This window comes from Bos grunniens, chromosome 14 (genome assembly GCF_055505025.1).
Source record: "Bos grunniens cultivar Pamir isolate PY7600 chromosome 14, Bosgru_T2T1.0, whole genome shotgun sequence".
Taxonomy (NCBI): Eukaryota; Metazoa; Chordata; class Mammalia; order Artiodactyla; family Bovidae; genus Bos; species Bos grunniens.
The window spans coordinates 58637541-58664424 of record NC_141178.1 but is presented as its reverse complement, the minus strand read 5'-3'; the positions used below and the strand labels follow the sequence as shown (position 1 = coordinate 58664424).

The window sequence follows — 26884 nt, the reverse complement described above, 5'->3', positions numbered from 1 at the left end:
AAATAATATATGTGCAAGACAAGCTTACACCTCCAGGTCCTCAAATCTTGAGTTTTATTTTTGGCAAGACTATGGGCTGCACTTTCTGTGAACTTGAATCAGCCCCCTCGTCACGGAGAGGCCAGTGTGCGTCATAACATAGTGAAAAAGGTGGAAGATTTTTCTGCCTTTAGGTTTGTGAGTTGTGGGTGTTTAGTACAATATGAGATTCCTGAGAGTGAGGGGCATGTATGGAGAGTCAGAATATCATTTTCCAGGAGCTGCTGGAACGGGTGTGATTGTTAATTTCACTCCACAAGGTCACATGGAGGTAAGAGAGGCCTACTTGAAATGACCATGCTTTCCCCAGCAAAGCAGCCTTCCTGTTTGGCTGGAGGCCTGGGGACAAGGCCTGAGCAGACCGGGTCTAGCAGCAAGTCTGCTACAGCTAATCCCCCGGTATCCTGTCTGGCCACCAGGATGGAAACCGCCTTGACTCTCCAGGCATCCCTAGAGGCTGCTTTCCCTCTGCAATCTGATTCTTCTACAAGCGGAGGGCCAAGTCTCTGAGAGCAGGAGCCAGGAAATACGGGGCACCCCCTCTTTGAGAACCAAGGACTCAAAGACCCAAACAATGTTGGCTTGTGGTGGTTCATTGGCGCTAAGCCCCAGAGAAAGATTCCTGTAAAGGGCCTGAATACTTGTTCTGTTTCTCACTGCAATAACACATGAGCAAGGTTGCCTCTGTTCAGAGCTCTCCTGAGCGGGCAGCAGTTACGGGCAGTGGAAGGAAGGAGTCACTGTGCATATATCTTTGTGAATCTGGCTTTCATTGGTGGAATTTTCTAACATCCCCCCAGATGATAGGATATGCCTTTTTGGCATTAGTATCAGCCTGAGTCTGTCACAAAGACTGTCACAATGACTCTGGACAAATAAGAACAGTGTGATAGAAAAGTCCAAAGTTTCCATGTAATTAATATAGACTGGATTACTGTGATATTGAATGGTTTGCCTTGGAAATGAACAAAGATCATTCTGTCATTTTTGAGATTGCATCCAGCTACTGCATTTCGGACTCTCTTGTTGACTATGAGGGCTACTCCATTTCTTCTAAGGGATTCTTGCCCACAGTAGTGGATATAATGGTTATCTGAGTTAAATTCACCCATTCTAGTCCATTTTAGTTCACTGATTCTAAAATGTTGATGTTCACTCTTGCCATCTCCTGTTTGACCACTTCCAATTTACCTTGATTCGTGGATCTAACATTCCAGTTCCTATGCGATATTCTTCTTTACAGCATCAGACTTTACTTCCATCACCAGTCACATCCATAACTAGGTGCTGTTTTTGCTTTGGCTCTGTCCCTTCATTCTTTCTGGAGTTATTTCTCTACTCTTCTCCAGTAACATATCAGGCCCCTACCAACCTGGGGAGTTCTTATTTCAGTGTCCTATCTTTTGCCTTTTTGTGCTATTTCTTGGGGTTCTCAAGGTAAGAATATTGAAGTGGTTTGCCATTCCCTTCTCCAGTGGACCATGTTTTGTCAGAACTCTCCACTATGACCCGTCCATCTTGGGTGGCCTTACATGGGCATAGCTCATGGTTTCATTGAGTTAGACAAAGCTGTGGTCCATGTCATCAGATTGGTTAGTTTTCTGTGACTGTTGTTTTCATTCTGTCTGACCTGTGATGGAGAAGGATAAGAGGCTTATGGAAGCTGCCTGATGGGAGAGACTGATTGAGGAGGAAACTGGGTCTTGTTCTGATGGGTGGGGCCATGATCAGTAAATCTTTATTCCAATTTTCTGTTGATGGGCTGGGCTGTGTTCCCCTCCCCGTTGTTTAACCTGAGGCCAAATATGGTGGAGGTAATGAAGATAATGGCGACCTCCTTCAAAAGGTCCCATGCAAGCACTGTTGCTCTCAGTGCCCCCAACCCTGAAGCAGGCCACCACCAACCCATGCCTCTGCCAGAGACTTCTGGACATTCATGGGCAAGTCTGGGTCAGTCTCTTGTGGGGTCATTGCTCATTTTTTCCTGGGTCCTGGCGCACACAAGGTTTTGTTTGTTTCCAAGGCAAACCATTCAATATCATAGTAATTCAAGTCTATGCCCCAGCCAGTAATGTTGAAGAAGCTGAAGTTGAACAGTTCTGTGAAGACCTACCAAACCTTCTAGAACTAACACTCAAAAAAAGATGTCCTTTTCATCATAGGGGACTGGAATGAAAAAGTAGGAAGTCAAGAGATACATGGAGTAACAGGCAAATTTGGTCTTGGAGTACAAAATGAAGCAGGTCAAAGGTTAATAGAGTTTTGCCAAGAGAATGAACTGGTCATAGCAAACACCCTCTTCCAACAACACAAGAGAAGACCCTAAACATGGACATCACTAGATGATCAATACCAAAATCAGATTGATTATAGTCTTTGCAGCCAAAGATGTATAAACTCTATAAAGTCAGCAAAAACAAGACTGGGAACTGACTGTGGCTCAGATCATGAACTCCTTATTGCAAAATTCAAATTTAAATTGAAGAAAGTAGGAAAAACTACTGGACCATTTGGGTAGGACCTAAATCAAATCCCTTATGATTACACAGTGGAAGTGACAAACAGATTTAAGAGATTAGATCTGATAGATAGAGTGCCTGAAGAACTATGGAGCGAGGTCCATGACATTGTACAAAAGGCAGGGATCAAGACCATCCCCAAGAAAAAGAAATAGAAAAAGGCAAAATGGTTGTCTGAGGAGGCCTTACAAATAGCTAAGGAAAGAAAAGACATGAAAGGCAAAGGAGAAAAGGAAAGATAAACCCATTTGAATGCAGGGTTCCAAAGAATAACAAGGAGAGACAAGAAAGCCTTCCTCAGTGATCAGTGCAAAGAAATAGAGGAAAACAACAGAGTGGGAAAGACTAGAGAGCTCTTCAAGAATTAGAGATACCAAGGGAACATTTCATGCAAAGATGGGCACAATAAAGGACAGAAATGGTATGGACCTAACAGAAGCAGAAGATATTAAGAAGAGGTGGCAAGAATACAGAGAAGAACTATACAAAAAAGATCTCCATGACCCAGATAACCATGATGGTTTGATCACTCACCTAAAGCCAGACATCCTGAAGTGAGAAGTCAAGTGGGTCTTAGGAAGCATCACTATGAACAAAGCTAGTGGAGGTGATGGAATTTCAGCTGAGTTATTTAAAATTCTAAAAGATGATGCTGTGAAAGTGCTGCATTCAATATGCCAACAAATTTGGAGAACAGCAGTGGCCACGGGATGGGAAAAGGTCAGTTTTCATTCCAATCCCAAAGAAAGGCAATGCCAAAGAATGTTCAAATTACCACACAATTGCACTCATCTCATATGCTAGCAAAGTAATGCTCAAAATTCTCCAAGTCAGGCTTCAATAGTACGTGAATCATGAACTTCCAGGAGTTCAAGCTGGATGTAGAAAAGGCAGAGGAACCAGAGATCAAATTGCCAACATCTATTGGATCATCGAAAAAACTAGGGAGTTCCAGAAAAAACATTTACTTTTGCTTTATTGACTACACCAAAGCCTGTGACTGTGTAGATCACATCAAAGTGTGGAAAATTCTTCAAGAGATGGGAATACCAGAGCACCTGGCTTGACTCTTGAGAAATCTGTATGCAGATCAGGAAGCAATAGTTAGAACTGGACATGGAACAACAGACTGGTTCCAAATCAGGAAAGGAGTACGTCAAGGCTGTATATTGTCTTCCTGCTTATTTAACTTATATGCAGAGTGCATCATGAGAAACACTGGGCTGGATGAAGCACAAGCTGGAATCAAGATTGCTAGGAGAAATATCAATAACCTCAGATATGTAAATGACACCACTCTTATGGCAGAAAGTGAAGAAGAACTAAAGAGCCTCTTGATGAAAGTGAAAGTGGAGAATGAAAAAGTTGTCTTAAAACTCAACATTCAGAAAGCTAAGAACATGGCATCCAGTCCCATCACTTCATATATTGGGAAACAGATTGGGAAACAATGGAAACAGGGACAAACTTTAGTTTTGGGGCTCCAAAATCACTGCAGATGGTGACTGCAGCATGAAATTAAAGGACACTTACTCCTTGGAAGAAAAGTTATGACCAAACTAGACAGCATATTAAAAAGCAGAGATATTACTTTGTGAACAAAGATCCATCTATTCAAAGTCTTTGTTTTCCCAGTAGTCATGTATGAATGTGAGAGTTGGATCATAAAGAAAGCTGAGCGCCAAAGAATTGATGCTTTTGAACTGTGGTGTTGGAGAAGACTCTTGAGAGTCCCTTGGACTGCAAGGAGATCCAACCAGTCCATCCTAAAGGAGATCAGTCTTGAGTGTTCATTGGAAGGACTGATGCTGAAGTGGAAACTCCAGTACTTTTGCTACCTGATGTGAAGAACTGACTCATTGGAAGAGATCCTGATGCTGGGAAAGATTGAAGGCAAGAAGAGAAGGGGATGACAGGGGATGAGATGGTTGGATGTCATCACCGACTCGATCGACATGAGTTTGAGCAAGCTCTAGGAGTTGGTGATGGACAGGGAGGCCTGGTGTGTTGCAGTCCATGGCATCGCAAAGAGTCAGACACGAGGAGTGACCGAACTGAACTGAACTAAATATACATTGGCCCGTGGACATGAGATTAGAGAGAGTCTTAACTTCCTGATGAATTAAATCTGAATCAAAAAGAAAACAAAGATGTTAGTGACTTTAGAATTAATTGTAGTATCAGAGACAAACTGTTGGAATTAGGGTTTGGGTTATGTGAAAAGGCTTCCCTGGTGGCTCAGATGGTAGAGAGGTAATGAATGTGCCTGCGATGAGGGAAGACCTGGGTTCAATCCCTGGGTCAGAAAGATCCTCTGGAGAAGGGAACAGTAACTCACTCCAGAATTCTTGCCTGGGAAATTCCACGGACAGAGGAGCCTGGTGAGCAAAAGTCTGGTGAGCTACAGTCATGGGTTCACAAAAAGTCAGACACAACTGAGTGACTAACTCTTTCACTTTATGTAAAAAGGGGAAAACATCCTATAGCTAATGTATTATACTCAAGAGTAGTATTTCCTTTTCAAAATAAGAACAGAATCAATTGGAAAAATTGCTTTGAGAGAGGCACATGCACTGTGGGGTAAGTTTCAAGTGTATCATATACCAGCAACATCAATTATTTTTCTTCCTGTTTATGTTTTATAATAACTTTCATTAATTTGTTAGTTTTAAATCATATTTTGTTTGAAAACACTTCACTGATTCTGAGTCTGCCTTCTTTGAGTTTTTAACATGAAAGTGAAAGTCACTCAGTCATGTCCGACTTTTTGTGACCCCATGGACTATACAGTCCATGGACTTCTCCAGGCCAGAATACTGGAGTGGGTAGCTGTTCCCTTCTCCAGGGAATCTTCCCAATCCAGGGATCGAACCCAGGTCTTCCTCATTGCAGGTGGATTCTTTACCAGCTAAGCCACCAGGGAAGCCCAATTTCTTTTTTTTTTTTTTAACATAAATTGAAACACATTTGGATATTCGCCAGCACTAGGGACATCAATACATGTCAAAAACACAGAGGACTGCAACTTTCTTGAAAAAACTACAGGAGATAGTTCTAAAGGGGAATCGGGGCAATGAACCCAGCTTTCAAGGTGTTACATGAAAGTGGAGGAGAATATAAGCAAAGTGTGTTTAATGTTGCCCGTTATGAATTTAGCTGTGAGGGTCAAAGTGAGTTGATATTGCAGATATATGGGACTGATTTTGCTAGGTATCTAGATTTCCCCTCTTTCCTTATTGTACATCAGCTGCAGTAAAAATGAATTTGTCTTTGGGTGAAGTAGAAAAGTATAACTTTATTGCTTTGCCTAACAAAGGAGGCCATGGCAGGCTTGTGCTTCTCAACACTGTGTGTCCCAGCCCAGAAGGACTTGGTGAAGAGTTTTATAGCAATGGCTCAAGGATGGGGTTGCTGATAAGGATTAGGGTTTGTGCAGGATCTCAGGTGGTCTGGTCTCCTAATTTTGATGAGGCTCTCTTGTCCTTTTAATCTTGACTCAGGTGGTTTCCTGGCTGCTCTTCTCTTGATTAGCAACTGTTTTGTCCTTTGGAGGGGCTTCCCAGTGGTAAAGACTCCTCCGGCCAATGCAGGAGATGCAAGTTCAATTCCTGGGCTGGGAAGATCCCCTGGAGAAGGACATGACAACCCACTCCAGTATTCTTGCCTGAGAGATCCCATGGATGGAGGAGACTGGCAGGTTACAGCCCATGGGGTCACAAAAGAGTCAGACATGACTTAGTGACTATGCAACAACAATAGCAGTGTTTAAAATAGGTGATTTAATTCTAGAGCTGAAGATTACTTTATAATTGTATTTGAAACGTTCTTTCATGCCTGTTTTTATATCACTAGAACCAGAGAGTCTTCTCCAAACAAAAGGAGGATGGGATGACTTACATGGATATTATTAGAAAGCATTATTCAAAATATATGTATTTATATTTTTGCTCTTTCATATCTGCTAAATAGTTTGTATTTCCTTTTCTCTTCAGTTCTTTTTTTCCTTGAACTCACAACTTCTTGGAAAGTTTACTGAAGATGTTAGCTCCAGTGGACCATAGGTGGACTTGCTAGGTACCATTTGACTTCCGAATGCTCCCTGTGCGTTGGTCCATTCAGGTGACTGTCAGGTGACCAGTCTCCGAGAGGCTACTGGGTCAAGTTGGGACTTTCTGATCCTGTTAGAAAGCTATCCACTGGAGTATTTTTTTTTTCCTCACTCAAGTGCAGTGTCCAAGACAAGCTAGTATCTTCCAGTTGTCTAAGGAGAAACCTGATTAAGAGAGACTACATTCATTTCATTCCCATGATATTTTAAACATCTCTGTTAGCCCACCTGGCTGCCAACCAGTTGTCACCGAATCTTGCTCAGGATGCAGAGAAGTCAACTGCATTTTAGAACATTGACTATTGAAACCTTTACTTCTAGGACTTTAAACACAGAAATCCTTCCATCCTCATTATTCACAATTTGGAGCTAATTTGAAAGGGAAATAAGGAAGTGGAATGGAAATTTAAATATAAGTGGTGCACACATATTATAGTGATGGGTATGTGAAATTTAGCAGCATCACCCCTCAAAATGAAGAGGAAAGTCGTAAACGGAAAATGGTTTTTGTCATAGTTGAGGGTATTTTCCAGTTCTTGGAGGAGGTATAAGTAGACCTGTTTGGCTCCCAGTTTTCCACATTCCTGAGAAGTCACACGTGCAGCTTTCTGAACTTTATGGATTTGCAAGAAAGGTCCATAATGTCTAGGAGAAGTCATTTGACTAATCTCAGTGAACTACATGGGGCAAATAGGGAAGAACAAATAAAGGATGTTCTTAAATGTAGCAACAGAATATCCAGAGGCACCACAGATGCTCACAACAGCTTGTCCTCTTATAATTTTTTTTTTATTGCAAGTCCATTTCCTCTAGGCTACTCGTGGTGACATTAGAGGTGTCACCAGGCCTCATCTTTTTCTTTATGGAAACATGATAGAGAGTAGAAAACATTTAACTACTTTTAAAAAAGACCTTGCAGACTCTAGGTCTAAAAAGAGAGAATGAGGTCTTATGTCATACAGAGTGACATAAGTCAGAAAAGAGAAAAAACAAATATCGTATATCAAAGCATATATGTGAAACCTAGAAGAATGGTACAGATGAGCCTATCTGCAGGGCAAGAGCAGAGATACAGACCTAGAGAAGAGCCTCGTGGACACAGCTGGGAAAAGAGAGGGTGGGACGAATTGAGAAAGTAGCACTGAAATATATACATTACCATGTGGAAAATAGCTACTGAGAAGCTGTTGTATAGCATAGGGAGCTCAGCCTGGTGCTCTGTGATGACCTAAAGGGGCGGGATGCGGGGTGGGAGGAAGGTTCAGGAGGGAGGGGTTATACATATACATGTACACTTTATTGTACCGCAGAAACTAACAACATTGTAAAGGGATTACCCTCCAATTAAAAACTAAAAAAAAATAAAAAATTAAATGCGTCTGTTATGTGTTTTCAAAACTAACCATAGACATTAGAGAAATGGATTGCTTCAACATTTTCAATCAAATAAAATTAAATGGAGAACATGAATGAGAGAGGGATGTCATGCCTTCTATTTAACACTGGATTTCTCACAAAGCTGCAATGCAAGCAAGCTAAATGGAATCATTTTTTGGTTTGTTTGCTTTGTGTGTTTTTTTTTTTAGCCACTGCATATCACATTCAATAAATATTACACACACACACACACACACACAATTTGTCAGGTTATTTAACAATAACAGAATGCCTTTCAGGCACCTAAAGGGAGTGAATAACCTCTATTGTTTTTTCATGTTCTTGAGAAATTAAGACCATTTTGCTCCTCACATTTTAGATCTCTTGCAGAATTCCTGTGGTTGCTGATGCACCTGTAGGAACTGCTGGTCCCCAGGAGACAGGGTGGCCTGTGGGGAACAGGTGTTGAGTAAGGACTAGAATCATGTTGTCCATCGTCCATTGTCAGCTGTGGTTCTAATGCTACTTCTGATTACGTTTTTCACATAAAATAACACCATTAGGAACCTGTCAGTTCCTCTTGCCCTGTGAGTGAAAGATTTTCCTCCCATTTTCTCATGCAGAGCCCCAGCAATGTGAGCCTGAATAAATAAGTCTTGAGCCCCCAGCATCTTCTGTGGATTCTGCCCCGTATGCATTTGTGTGTATCACACACCCCAACGCACACAACATCATGAATCAGAGAACAACAAACAAAAAAATTCTTAATCTCTACATTATATTTCTTGCTACTATTTTTATAACTTACATCATTAGTCTTTACCAGATATTTCTATTTATTTTGTTGATTTTTTTATCTCCTTGATCAACATTGGCTCATTTACTTTCAGACAAAAAATAATTTGAAATTTTTACTTAAAAAAATGTGGTCATGACAAACGGTGTTCATTTTCTCTGGGAGCCCATCTTTTAGTAATCAAAACAGCAAGTGGCTTTGTCTTTCTGTTTTCATAGAAGACCAACTGCTTCTGATGTGGGCTTCATAGTCTACCAACATCTAGAAACAAAAAGGTTTCTAGTACCTTTTACTTGCTTCCCAGGTGGTACTAGTGGTAAAGAACATGCCTACCAATGCAGGAGACATAAGAGACGCGGGTTCAATCTGGGGTTAGGAAGATCTCCTGGAGGGCATGACAATCCACTCCAGTTTTCTTGCCTGGAGAATCCTAAGGACAGAGGAGCCTGGAAGGCTACAGTCCATGGAGTTGCAAAGTCAGACATGACTGAAGCTACTTAGCACGTATGCACACTTTTTATTTACTGAGTAATTTCTTTCTTCCCTCCTTCCCTCCCTCCTACCATTCCTCCTCCTTCCCATCTTTCCTTCCTTCTTTGCCCTTATTTCACCACAGATTTGAAATATCTATAAGTAATGATGAAAAATACTCAAAGAGTTTCTCCCTGTTCCCTCTCTCCTACATGAAGTTGTTGAGAAAATACCCAAAGAAAAATGTGCCATCCATTCTCAAAATCTCTTAATTGTCTAATAGTAAATGATATCATTTACTATTACTATTACTATCATTTACTATTTATGTTAATTGAGATTTCTCCTTGGAGCATTGTTATATGAATAATACTAATGGAGTAATTATTCTACCTTCTAAATGCAAATGTGCACATCTTTCCTTGATTTCCCAGAATCATCGTTTCATAAGTATAGCTCTCCCAAGTTCTGCAGGATGCTTGCGGGAGATTTTCTAGCTCTTCCAGCTTCAGCGTCACATATTTTCAGGCTGAAGAAAATGCAAAACAAATGGTTTTGATTGTTTTGAGACTGTGTCTTGACTCATAAACTGCTCTTTTCAAAATTTCCTTGAAAACATTTCTTCTGACCCACATGCTGGAGCACTTTCCCTCAGATGGGAGCATAGGATCCCTGAGTTGTGTCATCATGAACCAACTCTCCTGCAGGGTCCTCCTGGGCAGATGGAGCACCAGCCCTGTGCTCCTGCCAAGACCTTCCTGTTCTGCAATGTCTGGAGCCTCTGGGCTTTAAATGCTTAAGTTCTTCAGGATCATGGTCAGCAAGAAGAGTGTCATTGCATGTAGGTCTCCTGTGCTGGTGAGATCACCATTCGGTAACTGGTTCAGTTAAGAGAAAACAAAACAAACAAAAAATTAATGTCTCTCAGATGTTAGCAAAGAGGTGGCTTCAACATAATGCAAATCCTTTTTCTGTGAACTAACTACCAGGGAGCTTCCTTTGTCCAAGTTTAATTCCAGAACAAGCTCCAACCTCCCACCTTGAGATGGATGAGAGCTTTAGTGCACGCGCGTGCATGCACACACACACACACCTCCCTGGCTGTCTGAAGCTCTAAGCTCTAAGTGTTAGTTGCTCAGTTGTGTCTGACTCTTTGCAACCCCATGGACTTTTCCCCACCAGGATCCTCTGTCCATGGGATTCTCCAGCAAGAATACCGGAGTGGGTTGCCATTCCCTTCTCCAAGGGATCCTCCCATTCCAGGGATCAAATCTGCATTGCAGAAAGATTTTTTTTTACTGTCTGAGCCACCAGGCTGTCTGAAATCCCAGTGAATTGTGCCCCCGGCAAGTTAAATGGTGGAGGTGGGAGAGTAGGGTGGAAGGTGAATGCACACCCCAGGAACAGCTGTGTGTGGGCACACCTTGCCATGAGTTCTTTCAATTTTAATTAAAGGGGATGAGAAGGAGAATTCCACAGGCAGGTTTGAATGTTTTTATAAAACTCAAGTTATTTTATTAGTTACCTAGGACTGCTGTTGGAGAAGGCAATGGCACCCCACTCCAGTACTCTTGCCTGGAAAATCCCATGGACAGAGGAGCCTGGAAGGCTGCAGACCGTGGGGTCGCTAGGAGTCGGACACGATTGAGCAACTTCACTTTCACTTTTCACTATGCATTGGAGAATGAAATGGCAACCCACACCAGTGTTCTTGCCTGGAGAATCCCAGAGATGGGGGAGCCTGGTGGGCTGCCGTCTATGGGGTCGCACAGAGTTGGACACAACTGAAGTGACTTAGCAGCAGGACTGCTGTAACAAAGTACAAGCTGGGAGGCTTAAGAAGTTTACTATCTCACAGTTCTGGAGGCCAGGAATCTGAAAACAAGGCAGGGTTGATACCTTTCTGGGGCTTCTGGGAGAATCTGTTCCATCCTCCCTCCCAGCGTCCAGTGGTCTCTGGCAGTCCTTGTGTGTCTTGGCTTCTAGACGCATCACTCTGTAGATGCATGTGGCAATCTGCTCTCTGTGTGTGTCGGTGTCCAAATTTCCCTCTTTCGTGGGGATGTCTGTCATATGTGATTTAAAGCCATATTACTGCAATAAGGAAGGCTGCGTGCTGAAGAAAATGCTTTCAAATTGTGACGCTGGAGAAGACACTTGAGAGTCCCTTGGACTGCAAGGAGATCAAACCAGTCAATCCTAAAGGAAATAAACCCTGAATTTTCATTGGAAGGACTAATGCTGAAGCTGAAGCTCCAATGCTTTGGCCACCGGATGCAAAGAACTGACTCTTTGGAAAAGACTCTGATGTTGGGAAAGATTTAGGGCAGGAGGAGAAATGAGCAACAAAGGATGAGATGGTTGGATGGCATCACTGACTCAATGGACGTGAGTTTAAGCAAACTCCAAGAGATAGTGAAGGACAGGAAAGCCTACAGTCCATGGGGTTGCAGAGAGTTGGACACAACTGAGCAACTAAACAACAACAAAAAGTGCAATATGACCACGTCTGAACCTGATGACACCTGCCAAGACCCCATTTCCAAATAAAGCTGCATTCACAGGCTCTGGGTAGCTGTGATTTTTGAGTGCATGCTATTCAGTTTAGTGCAGGGACCATTATGTGTTGGGAGACATTGATAAAGACCCCATCATCAGCATGATGCACTGCTCAGGAGTCCATGTCCTGCCCCTGGCCTGTCACCTGTTGTGGCTAAGACAAGAAAGTCATTTAGGTTTTATTTTAGAAATATACACTATACGTAATTTTAAATGACTTCTTTCTTTTATTTGATTTTTGAATGGTTATTTTTATTTATTTACTTATTTATTTTTGGCTCTCCTGGGTCTTTGTTGCTGCCTGCAAGCTATTCTCTATTTCCTGTGAGCAGGGGCTACTCTGTAGTTGCAATGAGCTGGCTTCTCATTGTGTTGGCTTGTTTTGTTGCAGAGCACGGGCTCAAGGTATGCAGGCTTCAGTAGTTGTGGCTCATGGGTTCAGTAGTTGAAGCTTCTGGGCCCTAGAGCATAGGCTCAATTGTTCTGGAGCACGGGCTTAGTAGCCCTGCAGCATGTGGGATCTTCCTGGATCAGGAATCAGATCCATGTCTCCCGCATTGGCAGGCAGATTCTTTACCACTGAGCCACCAGGAAGTTCTCACTGCTTTCTTGTAGATGAATATTCTCTTTTCCCCACAGGATTGTTTTGCCAGCTTTCAGAAAACAACTCTTATGGGGAAAAGCAGGTTCTCTTTTAGCAGATTAAATTGAGGAAGAAATTCCAGATACGTATACCTACCCACATATTTTTTTGCAACTAACTCTGGTCATGTCTTCATTTTCCCAGGAGTTCAAATACTACTTTATTTTACATTTCTAGTGGTTGCTCTAGAGTAGTTTGCAATATACATTTACCAGTACTCCAAGTCCACTTTCAAATAGCACTGTATTGCTTCATGAGCAGTATGAGTCTTTCCTAGAATCAGGAAAAGATTGAAGGCACAAGGAGAAGGAGGCAGCAGATGATGAAATAGTTGGATGGCATTAGCAACTCAATGGACATGAATTAGAGCAAACTCCTGGAGATAGTGAAGGACAGAGGAGTCTGGCATGCTGCAGTCCATGGGTCACAAAGAATCAGACACGACTTAGTGACAGAACAACAACAACAATGTGTAAGTATATATATGTGTGTATATATATTTTTGTTTAGTCACTAAGTCATGTCCGACTTTTTGCAACTCCATGAACAGCAGCATGCCGACTCCTCTGTCCTTTACTGTCTCTAGGAGTTTGCTCAAACTCATGTCCATTGAGTCGGTGATGCCATCCAACCATCCAATATATATATACATACATATGTATACATAATAATGTATATATGTTCCAAATAGGAAAAGGAGTACATCAAGTCTATATATTGTCACCCTGCTTATTTAACTTATATGCAGAGTACATCATGAGAAACGCTGGGCTGGAAGAAGCACAAGCTGGAATCAAGATTGCCAGGCAAAATATCAATAACCTCAGATATGCAGATAATACCACCCTTATGGCAGCAAGTGAAGAGGAACTCAAAAGCCTCTTGATGAAAGTGAAAGTGGAGAGTGAAAAAGTTGGCTTAAAGTTCAACATTCAGAAAACTAAGATCATGGCATCCGGCCCCATCACTTCATGGCAAATAGATGGGGAAATAGTGGAAACAGTGTCAGACTTTATTTTTTTGGGCTCCAAAATCACTGCAGATGGTGACTGCAGCCTTGAAATTAAAAGACGCTTACTTCTTGGAAGAAAAGTTATGACCAACCTAGATAGCATATTCAAAAGCAGAGACATTACTTTGCCAACAAAGGTTCATCTATTCAAGCCTATGGTTTTTCCAGTAGTCATGTATGGATGTGAGAGTTGGACTGTGAAGAAAGCTGAGCACCGAAGAATTGATGCTTTTGAACTGTGGTGTTGGAGAAGACTCTTCAGAGTCCCTTGGACTGCAAGGAGATCCAACCAGTCCATTCTAAAGGAGATCAGTCCTGGGTGTTCATTGGAGGGACTGATGCTGAAACTGAAACTCCAATGTTTTGGCCACCTCATGCGAAGAGCTGACTCATTGGAAAAGACCCTGATGCTGGGAGGGATTGGGAGCAGGAGGAGAAGGGGATGACAGAGGATGAGATGGCTGGATGGCATCACTGACTCGATGGACATGAGTTTGAGTGAACTCTGGGACTTGGTGATGGACAGGGAGGCCTGGTATGCTGTGATTCATGGGGTTGCAAAGAGTTGGACACGACTGAGTTACTGAACTGAACTGAACTGATGTATGTATACATAATCAAATACATAGTATTATTTTGAACAAACAGGTCCATCTACAATAGGGAAAATAAAACTTTTTATTTACCTCAACTTATTCCTTCTTTGATACTCTTCCTTTCTTTATGTGGATCTGAATTTCTGAACTACATCATTTTCTTTCTCTCTAAAGAATTTTTTAAAACATTTCTTGCAAGGCAGGTCTCCTGGTTATGGATTTCTTCAATGTTTGTTTACCCGAAAAATCTTATTTCTTCTTCACTCTGAAGGATAATTTCAAAAGTACAGAATTTTAGTTTGTTGGGGATTTTTTTCTCTATACTTATTTCACTCACTCTTTTCTGGCTTGATGGTTTCTAAGGAGAAGTTGTTGATATGATAATTTTTATCTTTGCTCCTCTATATGCAATGTGATTTTTTTCCTCAGGCTTCTTTCAAGATTTGGCACTTTATCTTTGATTTTCTGCAGTTTGAATATGATAGCTTCCACTGTAGTTTTATTTGCATTTATTCTGTTTTCTATTCTCTTATCTTTCTTGTTCTGTAGTTTGGTGTCTGATGTTAATTTTGGAAAATTCTCAGTCATTATTGCTTCAAATATTATTTTTATTTTTATTTTTTTTTCTTAAGGTATTCTCATTATGCATATGTACACTTTTTACAGTTTTCCTACAGATCTTTTTCCTACTTTGCTGAGATGTTGTAAGGATTCAATGAAACAATATATTCAAAATGCTTAGCACAAAGCCTAGAACATAGAGCATGCATGCTGAGTCGCTTCAGTTGTGTCTGACTCTGTGTGACCCTGTGGACTATGACCCGCCAGGCTCCTCTGTCCATGGGAGTCTCCAGGCAAGAATATTGGGGTGGGTAGCCATTCCCTCCTCCAGGGGATCTTTCTGATCCAGGGATCAAACTCGTGCCTCCTGCACGGCAGGCTTATTCTTTACTACTGAGCCACCAGTACCTAGCACTAAAACTGGAGGAACTCTGCAAGCTGTCTTGAATAGAAAAGCTAAAGATGAGCAATGGTCACAGAAGTTCTTGAATTGATAGCACTTTATTAGAATTTTAAGAGGTGAAGTCATATTTAATTCTCTCTGGATAAGAAAGCAATGTTTTGGCAGTAGGTATAACTATTGAAGTGTTTAAGGTAGGGACAAAGCAATTTAATTTCCATAAACTATTAAAGTTGACTCCTGAGTTATTAGTCTCTAGGTCACCAAGAAAATGATCATTCATTTTACCAACAGTTTAAAGTTTGGTACATTATGGTCCTCAGATTCTTTTTCTATTTGAAACTTACTTGCAATTATTTTTCTCCATTAAACCATGAAAGTTCCTTCCAACAACTCATGGGAGTTTTCCAGAATTTTCAAGAGCAGGTAGTATCCATTTACTCCCCCCCCCCCACTCTTAGGTATATACACCAAAGAATCAAAAACAGAAACTCAAATAAGTTAATTGTACACCTATTAGCAGCATTAGTCATAATAGTCAAAAGGTATTCATTCACAGATGAATGGACACATGTGGTCCAACCATACAATGGTATATTATGCAGCCATAAAAAGGAATGAAGCACTGACACACGTACAGTACAGGTGAGCTTTGAGAAATAAACCAGACTCAAAAAAAGAGACAGATACTGTGTGATTCCACTTACATAAGGTACCTAGGATGGGAAAAAATCATGGAGACAGAAAATAGCTTAGGGAATGGGGGAGAGAAAAGCAGGGAGTTTTGCTTAAAGGTGACAGTTCTTTGGGTGATGGAAAAGTTTTGAAGACAGACAGTGGCAATGGCTGCACAACAATGTGAGAGCGGAATTAATGCCACTGAACTGTACACCTAAAAATGACTATAATGGCAAATTTTACATTATACATACTTTATCAAACACAATAAACTATCATGAAATCTTTCCATGTGAAACAACAGATAAACTTTAAACCCTATATTGATGTCAAATATGCTCCATTCAAAAGAAAAAACCCAATTCCAAGTAAAGCATGTTTTGAGTAAGTATAAACATGTTCTCCGATTGATTATATTCTTTGCAGCCAAAGATGGAGAAGCCCTATGCAGTCAGCAAAAACGAGATGGAGACCTAACTGTGGCTCAGATTATGAACTCCTTACTGCCAAATTCAGACTTAAATTGAAGAAAGTAGGGAAAACCACTAGACTATTCAGGTATGACCTAAATCCCTTATGATTATACAGTGGAAGTGAAAAATAGATTAAAGGGACTATATCTGATAGAGTGCCTGATGAACTATGGTTGGAGGTTCATGATACTGTACAGGAAACAGGGAGCAAGACCATCCCTAAGAAAAAGAAATGCAAAAAAGCAAAATGGCTGTCTGAGGAGGCCTTACAAATAGCAGTGAAAAGAAGCGAAGTGAAAAGCCAAGGAGAAAAGGAAAGATACACCCATCTGAATGCAGGGTTCCAAAGAATAGCAAGGAGGGACAAGAAGGCCCTCCTCAGTGATCAGTGCAAAGAAATAGAGGAAAACAACAGAGTGGGAAAGACTAGGGATCTCTTCAAGAATTAGAGATACCAAGGGACATTTCATGCAAAGATGGGCACAATAAAGGACAGAAATGGTATGGACCTAACAGAAGCAGAAGATATTAAGAAGAGGTGGCAAGAATACACAGGAGAACTGTACAAAAAAGAGCTTCATGACCAGGATAATCACGATGGTGTGATCACTCACCTAGAGCCAGACATCCTGGAATGTGAAGTCAAGTGGGCCTTAGGAAGCATCACTATGAACAAAGCTAGTGGAGGTGATGGAATTCCAGTTGAGCTATTTCAAATCCTGAAAGATGATGCTGTGAAAGTGCTGCACTCAATATGCCAGCAAATTTGGATAACTCAGCAGTGGCCACGGGACTGGAAAATCTCAGTTTTCATTCCAGTCCCAAAGAAAGGCAATGCCAAAGAATGCTCGAACTACCACACAATTGTACTCATCTCACACGCTAGTAAAGTAATGCTCAAAATTTTCCAAGTCAGGCTTCAGCAATATGTGAACCATGAACTTCCAGATGTTCAAGGTGGATTTAGAAAAGGCAGAGGAACCAGACATCAAATTACCAACATCCTCTGGATCATTGCAAAAGCAAGAGAGTTCCAGAAAAACATCTATTTCTGTTTTATTGACTATACCAAAGCCTTTGACTGTGTGGATCACAACAAACAGTGGAAAATTCTGAAAGAGATGGGGGAATACCAGACCACTTGACCTGCCTCTTGAGAAACCTGTATGCAGGTCGGGAAGCAACAGTTAGAACTGAACATAGAACAACAGACTGGTTCCAAATAGGAAAAGGAGTATGTCAAGGCTGTATATTGTCACCCTGCTTATTTAACTTATATGCAGAGTACATCATGAGAAATGCTGGGCTGGAAGAAGCACAAGCTGGAATCAAGATTGTCAGGTGAAATATCAATAACCTCAGATATGTAAATGACACCACCCTTATGGCAGAAAGTGAAGAGGAACTAAAGAGCCTCTTGATGAAAGTGAAAGTGGAGAGTGAAAAAGTTGGCTTAAAGTTCAACATTCAGAAAACGAAGATCATGGCATCTGATCCCATCACTTCATGGCAAATAGATGGGGAGACAGTGGAAACAATGGGTGACTTTATTTTTTGGGGCTCCAAAATCACTACAGAAGGTGACTGCAGCCATGAAATAAAAAGACACTTTCCTTTGAAGGAAAGCTATGACCAACCTAGATAGCATATTAGAAAGCAGAGACATTACTTTGTAAACAAAAGTCCATCTCATCAAGGCTGTGGTTTTTCCAGTAGTCATGTATGGATGTAAGAATTGGACTGTGAAGAAAGCTGAGCGCGGAAGAATTGGTGCTTTTGAACTGTGGTGTTGGAGAAGACTCTTGAGAGTCCCTTGGACTGCAAGGAGTCCAACCAGTCCATTCTAAAGGAGATCACTCCCGGGTGTTCACTGGAAGGACTGATGTTGAAGCTGAAACTCCAATACTTTGGCCACCTGATGCAAAAAGCTGACTCATGTGAAAAGATCCTGATGCTGGGAAAGATTGAGGCCAGGAGGAGAAGGGGATGACAGAGGATGAGATAGTTGGATGGCATCACAGACTCAATTGACATAAGTTTGAATAAACTCCAGGAGTTGGTGATGGACAGGGAGACCTGGTGTGCGGCAGTCCATGGGGTCTCAAAGAGTTGGACATGACTGAACTACTGAATTGAACTGAGTCTCACAGATCAATTCCCAAAGCAGAAAGAAATCTGACCAGAATTTGACTGACCCCAGTGCAGTGGCTCAGGGGAACTGGGAAACCACTGGTTGGGATGGTGGAGTCCTGAGGCTAACCAGGGTTAGAGGAATGAACCATAATACACAATGTGGTGGAGTGTCTGAGGTCATCAGTGGAGCTCCACACTCTGGGCAAGGACCTGTGGAGAACTGATGCTCCTACCTTGTTAATGATTCCTCCATTTTCAACAACTCCTTCAGCACCAACTATGACAAGATCCACGTTATCCATGATGTAGCCAACTGCAGCATCAGGGACCACAGTGAAGGGGACACTGAGGTGGCAGAGGGCTTTGGCCATCTTCTTACCTGATAAGTCAGGCTGTGACTCTGTAATGTACACACTGAAATGCTTCTTGGTGCCAGGGCAGTTTCCCAGACTCTCAGGACCACTCTGGGGGTAGGTGTGCATTAATATTCTTGCCCCATCTTTGATCAAAGTATGGCATAGATCTGCAATTTTATTTCTCGACAGTGATATTCTCCTGAGGAAAATCTCTCCCCGCTCATGATGATCTTTCTACATTTGGAGTAATCAGAGTATTCCAGGGAGGTACGGCTGATGAAGCACAGGAGCTCACCGCCCGACGACACGGCCACTGAAGAGTCCATGCCCCTGGGTTTCTGTGGCCCTGGTGAGATTCACCCTCAGGCCCTGGATTGTCTCCCCGTATCCCTTCTCAAGTACTCCAGCAAAGTCCGGATGGCAGCTACTGCTGAGGCCATGTCAGGATCTTCTTCGATCTGAGACTTAAAGTATTTGATTAACTCCTTGTTGTCCATGGTGCCCTCTGGACCGCAGAGCCCAAGAGGCCCTGAGCCATGCGCGAGGCCTGATTAGGTCCTGCCACCGTGTGGACTCCGCACCACACTGACTGACAGCGAGAGGCCAGGCTCTACATTCCACTTCCCTCCATTAACTTTTAAAATGCATGATTTTTTTCCCCCTCTGCATGATGTGTGTATGTGGATATTGTACTTTCCACAGAAATGGTATTTAATGTTAGGTACTGTTTTGTAACGTCCATATTTTACATAGAGTTGTATTTCATATATTACACATTCTCATGTACAGTAGTCTTCTAGGACTGACATAACAAATTGCTATAAACCTGGCTTAAAGCAACAAAAATTAATTCTCTCACAATTCTGGAGGCCATAGGTGTGAAACAAGATGGAGTAGGGCCATGGTCCCTAGGAGGGCTCCAAGGGGACTCCTTCCTTTTCTTTTCCAGCTTCTGGGCATGCACGTATTCCTTGGTTTGAGGCTGCATGTCTGGTTGGACATATCTTTTGAGGACCAGCATTCAACCCCCTGGGGCTTCCCAGGTGATGCTAGTGGTAAAAAAATCCCACCTACAATGCAGGAGATGCAAGAGATGCAGGTTCCATCCCTGGGTTGGGAAGATCCCCTGGAGAAGGAAATGGCAACCCACTCCAGTATTCTTGCCTGGGAAATCTCATGGACAAAGGAACCTGGTGGCCTACAGTTCATGTGCTTACAAATAGTCGGACATGATTGAGCACTCATGATGAGTGCTGACCACCAGACAGCCAGATGGCTGTGCCAAGGTATTTTACTTACCAAATCCTTAGTTTCTTCAACTCATGGGAGAAATGCACAGAAACACTGTAACTTAAAACTTCAAAGAGCTTGATGATAACATTCTCTCACTCCAGTCTGGACTTGGATTTGAAGGGATTTTAATCACCATGTTCCTTGTTCCTAATTTCCATCGTCTATTTTTTAAGTCTCTGAGCACTGGTTTAAGGAACATGATTTTTCTTTTAGAAGCACTTAGTGGAAAACATTGTGTTCCTTTCTAATTTATAAGAAAACACTTGAGGAAAAAGACTTGCCTTAAATGAGTTATGAGGCCAGTGTTCAGCCTGAACTTTCTTCCTTAGCTAAAATGAATTCCATTTTCTCCTTTTCAAGCTGTAGTATATCTTCTTCCTTGTATGTCAAATTAATCTTTGTCCTTAAAATTATGATCACTGAGAGAACACTTAGTTTGTTTCAGTCAAGAATGTGCTGGACTAAACAAAGCATATGTTTTCTTTGAGGTTCTATTAGACAAACTTGAAGATACTGACTACTGAGATCCAATAAAACAACAGATCATCACATCCTTTTAGGAACATGTCACTGGGAGTAGTGGTTCTGATTCTCATTTCACAAAGAACACTTCCAATTAACTGGCTGAATTTACTTGCAGAGGGTTGACATATATACTGAGTATGGCTGCTTACATTTGAAGTATTAGTTATAATATATGCATACCAAATCAAAAAAGTATATTGTAGGATACAATGAAAACCAGCTAGTAGTTTTACTTTTGCCAAACATTTCTTAATACATAAAATGTTAAGCTTTATCACTTGAAAATTCTACAACTTCCAACCTCTTTATTATTCATCAATACTTGGAAACTCTGCTTTATCCATTCTCCCTGAGAAGACTCAAGAATATTGACTGTGTCTTATCTGAGGAAGACTATTGACTACTATTCTATCTTATTCTAGTCCTGGAAGTGAATGCATCTCATTGAAAAGATCTAAATAACATTTGAACTATTAAAAATAAAAAAGTCAGGTCTTTCTCTGATGTCTCACTCCATCCTCAACCTCTTACTGATGGCCATGTACTTTATAATCCATTTTAATGAAATGTTTAGAATAGACTAATAAATCGGGACAGGAAGTGGACTAGTGGTTGCCTAGGGCTAGGCAGGGTAGGGGCAGAGGGGTAATGGTCATTGGGTATGGGGCCTTCTTTTGGGCTCATGATAGTTGCCCAATTCTGTGAATGCATTCAGTTCAGTTCAGTTCAGTCGCTTAGTCGAGTCCGACTTTTTGTGACCCCATGAATCGCAGCATGCCAGGCCTCCCTGTCCATCACCAACTCCCAGAGTCTACCCAAACTCATGTCCATCGAGTCGGTGATGCCATACAGCCATCTCATCCTCTGTTGTCCCCTTCTCCTCCTGCTCCCAATCCCTCCCAGCATCAGGGTCTTTTCCAATGAGTCAACTCTTCGCATGAAGTGGCTAAAGTATTGGAGCTTCAGCTTCAGCATCAGTCTTTCCAATGAACACCCAGGACTGGTCTCCTTTAGGATGGACTGGTTGGATCTCCTTTCAGTCCAAGGGACTCTCAAGAGTCTTCTCCAACACCACATTAAATTTTATATAGTAAGTGGGTAAAGTTTTTTGGTCTGTGTGTTTTATCTCTAAGGGGCTCTTTTTTGGAAAGAGGAAAGTTAAAGGGTACAGACACATGGAAAGGTACACAACTAAGGAATTAAAGCAAATAAGGTGTCTTCTGGAAGAGAATAGCAGAGTATGCTCTGAAGAGTGATTGGGAGTTGGTCTGGCTGAGGTGGAGAAAGGATGGAGTGGAGATGTAGGCAGAGGAAACAATAGGTGTAGAATCAGCATATCTAGTGCATGGTGGGCTGGATATATGGAGATATGACATGTTGGGTGCAAGAAGTGAGATTGGAGGGCAAAGAAAGGACTAGAACACTAAGGGCTGATGCCATGCTAATAAATTAGGACTTCATCCAGAAAGCACTGTGAGATGTTAGTTTAAAGCTGAAAAATAACATGGTTATATTTTTGTGGTTGTAGCATAGTCACTTATGTAGCAGGGCTGGAGCTGGTTTGGGCAGCTCCAAACTGCTGTGTAGTGATCCAGGAGGGGCTTGAGTGAGGGCAGGAGCGCAAAGTCTTCAAATGGACAAGAGCTTTCATGGACTCTCAGACCACACTCTAGTCCATGTTGATATCAACTGTTGACACCTGTAGGTCTACCAAATTGGAAAATTCCTTGTTACATTCATAAACAAAGAACATTGTTTTGAGGTATCAAGATCTAGAGATTCTACTTCCATATCTGATGTTCACTGCCCCAAAATTAAGGACATAGAGATAGTTATCACCCATCACACAAGATATCTGAGTTAGATGTGTCATCTGAGATAAACTCACTTCTACAAAGAGACTGAGCAGGCTGATTACAGATTCATTCCATCGCACATATCTAAGTTTACAAAAGGAAAGTGATCAACAACTTTTCTCTCAACTGTTTAGTCAAATACTTCAGGTTCTATTGAGTTTTTGTGATTATCAAATGCAGACTCTTTATATTCTAATTTCAAAAATATAAAGGATTATTAAAAAATTGTTCATTGTGAAGCTAGCCAGATACCAGTTACAACCTGTACTGACCATGGCATTGAGCCTACTGTGCTTGTTCTCAAGGACACGGAGGAGAGAAAAGAATGACACGCCAAGTGCCTTGAGAGCCAGATGGATGATTTGATACCTATTAACTGGCTATTTGTGGTGTTTCAAAATAGTTGTTACATCATAAAGGGCCTAAGTTCTATTGTTGATTAACCTGTGTGGACATTTTAGTGAAACAATGAGTGGAGACAAGTGTTATGCCCTGAATTTATGCAGTGTCTTCCCCTAATTTTTACTTCATCCAATCAATCATTCAGTTAGTTCAGTTCAGTCGTTCAGTCGTGTCCAACTCTTTGCGACCCCATGGACTGCAGCACACCAGGCTTCCCTGTCCATCACCAATTCCTGGAGCTTACTCAAACTCATGTCCATAGAGTTGGTGATGCCACCCAACCATCTCATCCTCTGTTGTCCCCTTCTCCTCTTGCCTTCAATATTTCTGAGCATCAGGGTCTTTTCCAGTGAGTCAGTTCTTTGCATCAGGTGGCTGAAGTATTCAGTCAATCATTACTGTGTGTGAATTAATAAATAGGGGCTTCTCTGGTAGCTCAGCTGGTAAAGAATCTGCCTGCAATGCAGGAGACCTTGGTTTGATTCCTGAATCAGGAAGATCCACTGGAGCAGGGATAAATGCCATGATCCTCACTTTACAGATTAGGTATTAATAAGTAATTTGTTGAAAGTTGTCAATAGGACAAAGATTTCATCATTTTCAATGACAGGAAACTCACTACCATTTTCCTTGGATGGCTCAATTGCTGGCAACATTTGTTAACACTTCTCACATTCCCTATACCTTGATTTGTTTCTTAGAGTTACTCGAAACTGAATGAAACATTCTTCAAATATTTGGACATGGATGATGTGTTTTCTCTGCTTTTCTCATCCTTAGGCTAGACAAACCCAGGGAGATCTCATGTTCTTTGTGACATGATTCAGGCTTCTTCCATCTGCCTTTGGGCACATCTTTGTTTGCCTATAACCTTCATAAAATATGCCTTTGAGAACTGAACACAACACAGCAGACAAAATAAAATAAAAATGAGCAATCTCAATTGCAGTCTATTTTTCAGCTCAACTCAAAACACATCTGCTTCTTAGTCAATCCCCAGTTGGTTGAAACAGTGACTACCCACGTGTTCAATGTCAGGTTAGCAGTAAGTTCTGACTAATTCACTCAGTTGGCCCCTTAGCGTGAAAGGCTGACTCCTTCTGTTTCCCAGGACAGTCTGCATCCTGAGTCATGGCCATAATCCTCATCTGAGAAGAGCGCTATTTCTCAAGCAACTGTTTTCCAGCAGAAATCTGGCCATTCTAAGAAAACGTTAACAAACTCATAAAGACACTTGCAATTTGATTTATGTTCAGTGTAATCTGGCCTTGTAGTTCTTGTAATTATCTAAATATTAAAGAATAAGATATGTCATTGAGAAACATTATTAATTATATATTTAAGTAACTTATTTGGTCATCTATTTGATCATTTATTTAGTAACTGTCATCATTTAGTTTAGCTAGTACACCTTATTTTGTCTATTTAACAATAATCTGAGTCTGATGAATGATATTGGAAAGCTAATTGCTCACCATGTGATAGTCCATGTGTATAACATTTTAAGACAGAACTACAATGCTCTGTGATGACCTTTAGGAATGGGATGGGGGGAGGTGGCCAAAGTTTTGGAGCTTCAGCTTCTGCATCAATCCTTCCAGTGAATATTCAGGGTTGAATATTTCAACCCTGAATTTCCTTTAAGATTTCCTTTAAGATTGACTGACTTCCTTGCAATTGGTTTGATCTTGCAGTCCAAGAGAATCCCAAGAGGCTTCTCCAGCACCACAATTCGAAAGCATCAATTCTTTGGTGTTCAACCTTTTTTTAACCTTTCATTTATTATTATTAGCACTTTAAAGTTCTTTGCTATTACCAATGAGCTCAAATGCTTTATGGGTTTGGAAATACTAAATACTTGCAGCATCTAAATACAAAAGAATTCTAAGCTCTTGTAAGCCTCCCAGACATCAGCTATTTAATATTTTTAGAATGGATGTGTGTTGAGGGCCTATTATGCCCCAATCTTGTGCTGGAGTAAAGGGAAAAGTGATAACTGAGTCAGTTCCTCTTTTTGAGGCACTTCTCATGGTTTGTAAGAGGAAGTAATCAGTGCAGTCACCATAGGACAAGGAGATATTTGCAATGGCATAGTCATGGGGTATTTTGGGAGCTCTGAGGCAGAAACCTAGCCCAGTCTGGAGGATGAGTCAGGGGCAGTCAGGCCAAGGTGGGAGAAGCACTCTGACACCACAGGCTACTCTAGCAAAGGCACAGGGCACAAAGCTGCATCATGCTTGGGAGGGAAGCCAAAGAGGTTGACCTTGCCCTTTGCACACTGCACTGTGAAGGCTTTGGTAAATCAGCTAATTTGAGAAGTAGTGGACATAAGAGAGTTTTGGTTAGAGGTTTATTTAGGATGGGCAATGAGAAAGGAGGAACTGAGGCTGACCATCCCTACCCCTGAATTCCCCCAGCTTGCCTGGTGGTGATTTCATGCCTGCTCAGTCATGTCTGACTCTTTGCTGCCCCATGGACTGTAGCCCATCGGGCTCCTCTGTCCATGGAATTTCCAGGCAAGAATACAGCATAGCCATTTCCTCCTCCAGGGGATCTTCCCAACTCAAGGGTCAAACTCATGTCTCCTGCATCTCCTGCGTTGGCAAGAGGACTCTTCACCATTGTACCACCTGGAAAGGTGGTGATGACTGAACTAGGGAACATGAAAGGAACAGGCTTAGGAGGAAAATGCTGTCAGTGTGTTCACGATATAGATGGTATATGAGTGGGGTAATTGCCTATGAGATGCTGTGTTCAACGGGGAAAAAGTCTGCATAGAATTAGGAGCTGCTCACACAGAGAAAGCAGCTAAGACCATTTGTGGGTGAGTGGATGGGTGGAGGGCATCTCAAGGAATCACCAACTCTTAGGGATGAGGAGGATGTTTATGTGTCTGATTCAGAAAGGTAACACTTTGGGACATTCCTGATGGTCCAGTGGCTAAGAAATGGTGAATGTGGAGGCTGTCTGATGTATGTTCTAGTCCCCAGATAATAGCTGTTATCATCTTTGCAAGAAATTAAAGTTGCCCTTTAATTTCCCCTACAGATAATATACTGATATATTTTTACCCTATAGCTTATCAGAGGATATTAATCAGTTGCTGACATATAAGAAGACATCAGAAGCATAAAACTCAATATGTATTTAAAAGGAGTTACCAGGACTTCCCTGGTGGTCCAGTGGCTAAGACTCTGAGCTCCCAATACAGGGGGTCCAAGTTTTGATCTATGGGTCAGGGAATTAGATCCCACATGCCGCAACTAAATATCCCTCATGCTGCATTGAAGATTGAAGATCCTGAGTGCTGCAACACGGCCAATAAATAAGTAGTTCAGTTCAGTCACTCAGTCATGTCCAACTCTTGGCGACCCCATGAATCACAGCACGCCAGGCTTCCCTGTCCATCACCAACTCCCAGAGTTCACTCAAACTCACGTCCATCGAGTCAGTGATGCCATCCAGCCATCTCATCCTCTGTCATCCGCTTCTCCTCCTGCCCCCAATCCCTCCTAGCATCAGAGTCTTTTCCAATGAGTCAACTCTTCACATGAGGTGGCCAAAGTACTGGAGTTTCAGCTTTAGCATCATTCCTTCCAAAGAAATCCCAGGGCTGATCTCCTTCAGAATGGACTGGTTGGATCTCCCTGCAGTCCAAGGGACTCTCAAGAGTCTTCTCCAACACCACAGTTCAAAAGCATCAATTCTTCGGCACTTAGCTTTCTTCACAGTCCAACTCTCACATCCATACATGACCACTGGAAAAACCATAGCCTTGACTAGACGGACCTTAGTTGGCAAAGTAATGTCTCTGCTTTTCAATATGCTATCTAGGTTGGTCATAACTTTTCTTCCAAGGAGTAAGCGTCTTTTAATTTCATGGCTGCAGTCATCATCTGCAGTGATTTTGGAGCCCAAAAAATATATTTCCAGTGGTCATGTATGGATGTGAGAATTGGACTGTGAAGAAAGCTAAGTGCCGAAGAATTGATGCTTTTGAACTGTGGTGTTGGAGAAGACTCTTGAGAGTCCCTTGGACTGCAGGGAGATCCAACCAGTCCATTCTGAAGGAGATCAGCCCTGGGAT

At 41.7% G+C, this 26884-nt stretch overlaps 1 pseudogene; it reads right to left on the bottom strand.

The window, feature by feature from the left end:
• The window catches only part of LOC147359479 (translation initiation factor eIF2B subunit alpha-like), a 196763-nt pseudogene extending 177545 nt beyond the window's left edge, over window positions 1-19218 (bottom strand).
• Window positions 19219-26884: the final 7666 nt, after the last annotated feature.